The sequence below is a fragment of the Primulina huaijiensis genome, chromosome 6 (genome assembly GCF_012295235.1).
Source record: "Primulina huaijiensis isolate GDHJ02 chromosome 6, ASM1229523v2, whole genome shotgun sequence".
Taxonomy (NCBI): Eukaryota; Viridiplantae; Streptophyta; class Magnoliopsida; order Lamiales; family Gesneriaceae; genus Primulina; species Primulina huaijiensis.
This window is the reverse complement of record NC_133311.1, coordinates 7,386,814-7,396,716: the sequence shown is the minus strand read 5'-3', so window position 1 is coordinate 7,396,716 and position 9,903 is coordinate 7,386,814.

Here is a 9,903-nt window from a genome sequence, read left to right as displayed (position 1 = left end):
ATACAACTCATATCAATACTCATTCTGATCAATACTCAATCTAATTCTGTTTCGACGGCATAACAGTATAGCCTTGATATCCCCGTCAACTCAGACAACAATATATATCAATTAAAAATCATAACCAATATCCAATATAATCCATAATCTCATAAATCTGAATAATCTCAATTCCATCTATGAAAAATCATAACAAATGTATAAACAATCTGTTCTTCAATCTGTTCTCGATTCTACGATGTCTAATATCTCAAGAACATCATATATCAATCATATCCGATTCTGACAATATCATAATTTCAAACCATATCAAAATTCAATAAAACTTACGTCTAGTTGAAGCTCTCGTCGATAGAAACACGATACTGAAGTCGGATTGAAATTCTGACGGACGGATCTTTCGTAAACTTCAATTTCCTCAAATAAAGGCGTAAGGATTTTCACGATATTCTCTGATGCTCTTCTCATTTCTTTCTGAGGAATAATGAATGAAGTTTGAATATATATATATATATATATATATATATATATCATGCATGGTGACGGGCAAGTGGCTCGTTCTTTGCCCTGCACGTCTCGCGCATATGCGCAACCTCTACCGACGCATATGCGCGAGACCTACTGGTCTCGGCATCAACCAATTCTACTACTCGCGCATATGCGCGCCCTAATCCCGCGCATATGCGCGACATTCTTTGGAATGAAATATTAGCTACTGGGCACCTCGCGCATATGCGCGCACCTCGTCGCGCATGTGCGCCAACATCTCTGGACTTGGCAATCACCAAGACATCTCCTCGCGCATATGCGCGAGGTCCTCTGTCCTCGCGATAAGCCTTGCGCGCCTCCTCTCGCGCATGTGCGCGTAAAACACTGCCCGATCATCCTTGTACATGCATTGCTATTCCATTTTCAATTCGATGCCTTTTAAATCAGCTCTCGACTTGATCTGGCTATAATCACATCAATTTATCGATAATTAATCTCAAATTACCGTAATAAAATTTCAGGCATTACATTAATGACAAAATTTCATTATAGCAACATAAGGTCTTTATGTAATCTTTCAAAAATAATGGAATAGCTTTTTCAAACTCAAAAGTTCTTTCGTAAGAGTAACGCCTTCTGAAACACGAGTCGAGTTTTGGTCATATCGCTTGTTAAAACCACGCCCAGTGAAGGTCTTGACATGAAACGTGGAAATAATAGAATAAATATAATTTCAAGGAATAACTACTTCGGGGAGAACCTGCATACAAAACTCGAAACCATCATGTTGGGTATATGTGTTGGAATTATTTTATGGACTCACATAATTTAATTAATTGTACATGAAAAAGCTATCTAATAAATGACCCAATAAAGTGATCTAATTAATTATGGGTTTCCAAAGTATTAAATAAATTGGTATGATCCACCTAATGTGTAGAAACTCAACCCAATTAAGTCTTCTATGATGGGTTGAAGACCGCAAAGGTTATATAATGTTATGGTCCTCAAGGCACAGAGAATACAATACAGAATATATACGGTGCACATATTCTAGATCTTTCTCCTTCTCCCATCAAAAAAAGAATAAAGTGGTCGATTCTCTGTTGTCTTGGAAGATCCATAACTTTGACGCTAGATCAACAATGGATTCTATTACGTGTTTACTGTTATTTATATTTTCTGATAATTCGACATGAATTCCTGACGTGTTGTGATAAATGGATTTAATCACATGATTTATAGATTTATTTTATTCAATCTCCAACAATATATACATGCCCAACACTGGAAATAATAAGAGTATCATTGGATCAAATCCAGTCGGTGTCATGTATTTATTCTGGAAGATAGAGTAATGATTGATATGGCCTCCACCATCTATTCAAAATGCATAAACTGTGATCCTATCAGGATTTATGCAGGAGACAACTCGAGGGAAATGATATGTGTCGTTTTTAAGTATTTTATTATGTTATTGTGAATCTCATTCGTGCGTATTTTTATTATGTTGAGTCTATTTTTGCTCTTGTTATTCATATTATGCATGTTGTTCGTCCCTTACGTGTTTCAGTTAGATTTGTTGGTAAATGTGGCACAAAAGAAGAAAATGAGCTAGAGTTGCTAGGAGCACACGCTAGGACGGGTATTTTTTCCCACCCTAGTGGACCGAAGCAAAGAAAAAAAAAAGAACGCTTTGCAGCTTACGCTAGGACGGATAATTTCTGCCGTCCCAACGTGCTTGACATACAAGAAAGAATGAAATTGCGAGCTAGCTCAAGCTAGGACGGGTGATTTTTTCTGCCCCATCACAACTCGATAAGGAAACAAGATTTGGCGAGATTTGTTTTTTAATTCTTGGACTCTAGGTTATATCTTAGCCCTAATACATGAAATTTGGGATTGAACATCAGATTTTGGAGATTATCATCATATTTACACAGAAGATGGGCTAGTACCCAATGGAGAGTGAAGGGAGCCGCACAAGAAGTCAACCGAAGAACAAGAATTTCCTTTGAATTTCCTTTTCTTTTTCATTTTAGTTAGGATTTAGGGGATCCTACGCCAAACAATTATGTTTTGAATTCATTTTGAAGATTGAATTTTGTTTTTATGCATACTTGATAATGTTATTGGTTTTTATTTCATCTTTGAAGCATGATCAATTTCAAAATGATTTTATATGTTGCAATTGAGACCAAGAGAATATTTTATAACATGATAGAATAACATAATACATGAATCTACAACTTGCATAGGAGTATGAGGATTGATACATGTTGATAGTGATAGTCCAATATGTCAAAGCCAGAAGATTCCAAATTCTCTTAATGCCATTGAAATGGTTAAATAACACAAAGACACTTGATTATTGTATTTTGTTAATTAATTTAATATAGCTCCACATAGTATATTGATAAATTAGGGAATTCCGTCAAAAACATGACTTAAGAATTAAAATTCAATCATTAGAAAAAATTCAGGGGTATGTGAATAGAGATCCTAGTAATTGTTTATTTATTATTTTAATTTATATAATTCATATTGTATTTGATTCTCTTTTTATTTCAATTTTAATTTAGTTGATTAATTAATTTACATATCGTTTTAATTAACTAAAGAATTATGCTTAAGGTAAATTAGACTAATCAATATCCGTGAGAACGATACTCATACTTCGTACACTATATTATAATTTGACTCACGCACTTGTGATTTATTCAAACTTAAAAGATTAATTTTATTGGGGAACTTACCGTGCAAGAAAAGTTCGATCAAATTTTTGGCACCTCAAACGGGGATCAAAATTGGAAAATTTTACTTTTTGTTATCCCTTTAGTTAATTTAATTTTTATTTATTTATTTTGTTACTTATTATACTTCATTCCTACGTGATCTACCAGTTTCTATTATATTTTTACATGAATCTTTCTTGTCAAATACTTTGCGATGTTCCATCAATAAGTATTCACAGGTTTTGTCCAACAACATAAAGAGTCATTCTACGCGACATGGAAGAGATTCAACAATTTGGCAACATCCTTTCGGTATCACAAATTATCTAACTATTCTCTTATTCGCTTTTTCTTTAATGATTTGGATGCAGTGACACAACAATTAGTTGTTGATGAAGCTTTGTTTACGGGTAGTCCGATATTTGCTGAGACGACGACGATGTAATACACTTGTTAGATGATATGACAAATTTCGACTACCAATGGTAGTGAGATCATTTACTAGGATTGAAGAGAAATACTCAAAAAGTTATCGATCTGGTTTGGTTCGATGATGATTATTCAAACAACCAAGGTTCTGACAGTGGTTTGCAACAAATTGAAAATCTAGAGATGTTCGAGCCTTCGTCAGTTGTTGAGATCCCCAGCTTGAATAAATTTTGGAAGAATTATCTGATGAAATAAGCCACAAATTGTGTTAGAGCAAGATACAGCAGGCAAAGCCAATGGAGTGGGATTCATATAATTCACACATCCATGAGATCCTGCATTTGTATTTAATTGGTTTTGTGTGTTATGCATCATCTACTGTATTGGGGACAATGCACGATTTTAGTATGAGGAGATGTAGTTCTTTTCCTTTATTTATTTGTTTATTTATTGTCATTTGAAAAACAAATCATGCATTGTGTTGTGTCGAGTCATATGAAAATTAGCTTGTGGTGATGAGATTAATACTTGTTAGCCAATGATGATTATGAGTTAAAGACATACATGTCTACTTCATTAGTTTATGACATCTCTATTGTTGAAATATGAAATTTTTGGTTAAAAGTTGAATATCACACACACTTGTGTTGGAACTAGGGGATTATGTGAGTAATAGTGAAATTTAAAATTTTTGTGGGGAATTTGAGAGACGCTAAGTGTGCGTTAAACTTGAATACGTCTTTTGACACGAATAATTAGCAGTGACATGGAAATGAGTTAGGTAAATTCTTCTTTCACTTATGAATTGTATTGAGTCTACCTAGACAATTATTGTTTTATGCAATTCACCTATACATCAAACATCTTGTTTGCACCCTTGGAATAAATGAAACAAATGGTCAATTATTCATACATAAGGGAGTACATTTGTGAAAGAAAATAAACTGCACTTGTGAAAGACAAGGTTTTTTGCGAAAGGAACTTTCGAAAAAAAGAGATGTAAGATGTGACGGAGCCAAATAAATGAATGAAATCATATTTTTATGCTAAATGAGAGAATATATGGAGTTGAAGGAATTCAGATGCAAAATCTGAACGTGCACAAATTAAATTTATCATTGTACTCCCTTCATTTTTTTTAACTTATCTTGTCTTTAGTAACCCTCACTTGAGCCATAATCTACACTTGAAAAGTCATAATGATCTATGTCTGTTGGTGAGTAATTAGTAGAAAGAGGATGCGGGAGAGGAAACTTGCACCAACATGTTGATTGAAATCTCTTGAAAATTTTGAGAATGGATCTATTTGAAATACATATACTAGAGCCAACATAGCACGCACACACAATTCAAATTTTATTAAAAAATGTATTGTTTAAACTTCAAGAAATGTGCAAAAACTTGCATCGTGCGTTGATTGATAGGAACTATGCTGATATTTACTGAAACATGAACGCACAAATGAGCTGATTTTTGTTTTATTGTGTCGCATCTTATAATCTATTTTGCTCGAGAACAAGCAAAATGTTAGTATAAAGAGATTTATATGTGTCATTTTTACGTATTATATTGTGTCATTCATGCATATTTTTATTATGTTGTGTCTATTTTTGCTCTTATTATTCATATTATCCATATTGTTCGTCTCTCACATGTTTCAATTTAATTTGTAAGTGAAGGTGGAGCAAACGAAGAAAATGAGCTAGAGTTGCGTGGAGCTCGTGCCAGGGCAGATATTTTTGCCCGCCTCGGCACGCCCGCAACAAATAAAAAGAAGAAATCCTAGTAGGTTGCACTAGGACGGGTGATTTTTACCACCCCAACGTACTTGGCGTGCAAGAAAGAATGAAATTACGAGCATCTCGCGCTATGAAGTGGAGAGCGAAGGCAGCCGCACAAGAAGTCAACCGGAGAACAAACTGAACAACGTTTTTTCTTTCATTTTAGTTAGAGCATCTCCAACCTCGCACCAAAATGACGTGAAACCAAAATACGCCATTTTGGTGTTGGGAGATGTTCTCCAGTGCCATTTCCTGTACGCCAAATTGGCGTAGAGATCATATTTATTTTTTAAAATTTTTAAAAAAATTTTGTTTTTATTTAATATAAATATTTGTATTAAAGATTATAAATATTATTTAAATAATAGTATAATATTTATTTTATTATTTTAATAATTATATATTTAATCATAAAAATTAAAATATTTAATCAAATAAATTTATAAATAGATTTTTAAATAATTTTATTCATATTAATTAAAAACATTTAATTTCAAAAACATTTAATTAATGGTTTGATTTAATTATTTATAAATAATATAATAGTAAAATATAAATGAACATTTTAATGCAATAATACAATTTGTAAAAAAGCAATATAACAATTGAAAATGTTAATTTTAACACAAATATAAATATAAAATATAATGATTAATATATGTAAAATAAAAAGAATATTCTGATAATATTCTTTTTGGTGTAAGATTTAAAGCAAATGAGTCACAGTTAGATGTTGAATTTAATGCAGAAATTCAACTATTTTAGTGCAAAACTTGCACTATAATAGAATTAAGGGTTGGAGATGGCCTTAGAATTTAGGAGATACTACCCCAAACAATTATGTTTTGAATTAATTTTAAATATTAAATTTTGTTTTAAGAATAATTGATTATGTTATTGGCTTTTATTGCATTTTTAGAGCATGATCAACTTCAAAGTTATTTTATATGTTGTAAAGACCGAGATAAGATTTTATAACATAAATGAGTAATATAATCCATGAATCTATAACTTGCATAGACATATTAGGTTGAATACATGTTGATAGTCATAATACAATACGTGGAAAGTTAGAAGACTCCACAGTTCGTTAACGTGGCTACAATTGTTAAATAACCAAGTGGTTATTGCATTTTATCGATTAGGTTAATATATCTCAACATAGTATAATTATAAATTAGGAAATCCCGTCAAAACATGACTTAAGAATTATAATTCAATCATTAGAGAAAATTCAGGGATGAGTGAACCGAGATCTTAACAATTGTTTATTTATTATTTAATTTATATTGTGTTTGTTCCTTTTTTTTCAATTTTAATTTAGTTGATAAACTAATTCACTTATCATTTTAATTAACTAAAGAACTGTGCTCCTGGTAAATTTGGCTAATCAATCTCTGTAAGACGATACTCGTACTTTGTAAAAAACAAAAACAATAACCATAAGCATCAACTTCTACAAAAAAACTCACCGGAGATCAAAGTGATACCATCCCAATGAACTTAGTTTCAAGGTACAATACTGTACCACAAGAAAAGCTCCATCAATTCTACTAATTAAACAATCATTCGGAAGTAAGGTAATAGGGTTGGAAAAAAGCAAACAATAAGAAAGGCTAGAGAAGGCCATTCGGGTTGGAAATGAGCAAACAATAAGCAAGGCTAGAGAAGTCCATCCCTTTAACCGCAAGAGTAAGGAAAACAATGTGATTTTAAAGCATGATAAATAATATATTAATCAAAATTATTTAGCATGACAAGAAAATGCAGAAAGAATTAGTTCCATGCATGACATTAGGGAGTAGTGTAGATGTGGATCTGAGTTACTTAAATGGCAGTAAAGATAGATGGCTTGGATTAATAAAGTCAGTACTGTGCTAAGTGATGCATTTGTTGAACATCGCCAGGGACTGTTGATATGGCACTCCAATGTTGGGGACCCAAGTGCCTGCAAACATCTGAAAAGCAGGGCAACATCTTGGCAATGCAAAAAATGAGCGCCTTTGCCTTCAGAATTCCCCAGAGAGCCATCATTTTTGAACAAGAATATTCTCGTATACGCAATGCATGAGTGCTCATTTTTCTCGGAATTCTGCAAAAAAGAACCTATATATTCGACAAAACGTACAAGCAAGTTTCCTTATTTTATCTATGACAACAATACACCAGTTATTTTTTACAATGCACATAAAGATAACCAGTCATACAGTACTAAGATGAATAGCAAGTCCTTACTTCGTGGTTTAAACACAGATGGAACAACTTCATAAATAATTATCGATTGCACCTGCTCAGGCAGAACATAAATGCTTGCTCTACAGGAAGTTCAAAGTCCAAATCAACAACCTACCGAGAGTCCAAATTAATAAATGTAATAAATTAAACTAACACAAGTAATTAAAATGCAATGACAACAGCAGAACAAATTTTCGAATCTCCAAGTCAAACAACTGCCAGACCTTTCCAGATTCAGGAAGCAACTCATATGCCAAGTGAGTCAACATGAATGCAGCTTCACGATCCAGGGAAACCGCTTAATCTGCATCAAATATACTTGGGAAAGGGTTCAAGAGACGTACTATCAGACAATTGAACCTGTGATCACGATACTTGAAAACGATATAAATCCTGCACCTCTTCCTGTGGTTGATAGTGAAAGCTACTGGTCAAGCTATCCTTGGGTGCATAGTTGCACAAAGCTAATATCTGGAGATGGATGTGATTAAAGCAACACCGAACAATAACAAAGACTATCAGATCACATCCTAGGAAATCATCTACCCAGCTATATTAGATGACCCCGCGACCACGTAATTCATCACGCCAAATAACCAAAACTGAAATAAGCGTGAGGTTCATCTGATCGTTGCCACATCATTATTCTACACCTAACTAATTGAAAAACAATGTGTACACCCACAACTTTATGGTAGCTACCCTTCTCTGTCGGCCACTACAAGTTTCAAGATCAATCTTTATAGTAGCACCACAGGGATTCAATACTCAATGCAAAACTACAAAGCCAACCTGGTTATGACCTGGTGGTAAGCTACAAATTGTCTAAAACACAGTAGGCGATCTTCAACTGGAGATAATGTCCATTGTATCCACTTTTTGCGAAAACTAGCATCAATTACAAAAAAAACTTAGCATAGAACAATAAAATTTTGGATGAACAAGTAAGCTTAACAACAAAAGCGCAGCATGTTAAATTTTAAATGCTCATCACTCTCACCCAATAAATGATCCACTGATATTCATAATTCTCCCCACCATAAGGCCCTCGAATTTCAACTTAAATCCATACCACGAGGATGCATTAACAACTAACTGTTCCATAAAATTTCCCCGGAATATTAATCAATAGAATTCTCTGTCATTAACGATATGAATGAATTGCAGAAAATCCCAATGCCCCAAGAACTAAACGCCTCAACTTTAGTAAGAATGCAGATACTACTCTGAAAAACGCTTCAAAATTTATAAAGACGAAGCTTTCTGAATTTACATAGACCTGATTGCAGGGATGAAGCTAAAATTAAAACCATGAACAGCGTATTTCAGAACCACGGAGGAAGAAACAGCTACCGAAAGCAGATCAGGGGAGCATCAAAATGCTGAATTTGCAAAAAAAAAATCGAGAAGAATTGATGATAATTGTATGATCAAAGAAAACCAAAAGGATTTTTGGTTCTGAAGACAGATTTTAGCCCTAACCCTGAAAACGGGATGAGTGGGTCCTTCGCCACGTCAGGTGGAAAATGCCCGCGAGAGTTACCACGTCAGCATCCTGTCGACCAATCAAACTCAAGAAAAAGATTTTTCTTATCGAACATCCTCGAAATATACAAGTACGCGTGAATTTCGATATAGATTACACTGTTAAGTTATTAAAATTTTTATCCATTTCAGATATATAAATTTAATTATTTTTAACATGGATTAAAAAAATTATTAAAGAACAAAATTTATAACATATTTATTATTTATTTTTATTTAATTCATTCAAAAATAGTTAAAAAAAAAAACAAAGAAAAATTCTACTAAGTCTATAAATTAGACTGTATTGGGAACAACCGCAAAATGATATACATCCTATATAATTGGCACGACTGAAGCATATATTATAATTTTATATAAAAATAAATTTTTGTTTGTAATATAATTATATTTGTAATATGATTTTATGATTTTAATTTTGAAATTAATTTCCATAAAAATAAAGATAACGTGAGTATTCCTAAAAAGATGATTAAATATATGTTTTAGAGATTCTAACAGCAGCTTCGCTCGTATTGTGTTCACACGTGTAAATACACGCATTAGAATGTAGTACTTAAGTATTTTTGCATGTGTCACGTGCGTGTAAAATAGTTAATATAAGTTATATATTTTATTATTTTGACGATCCAAATTAGATTGAATTTATTTATTTTTTGTTTTGACAATCCAAATTAGATTGAATTTTT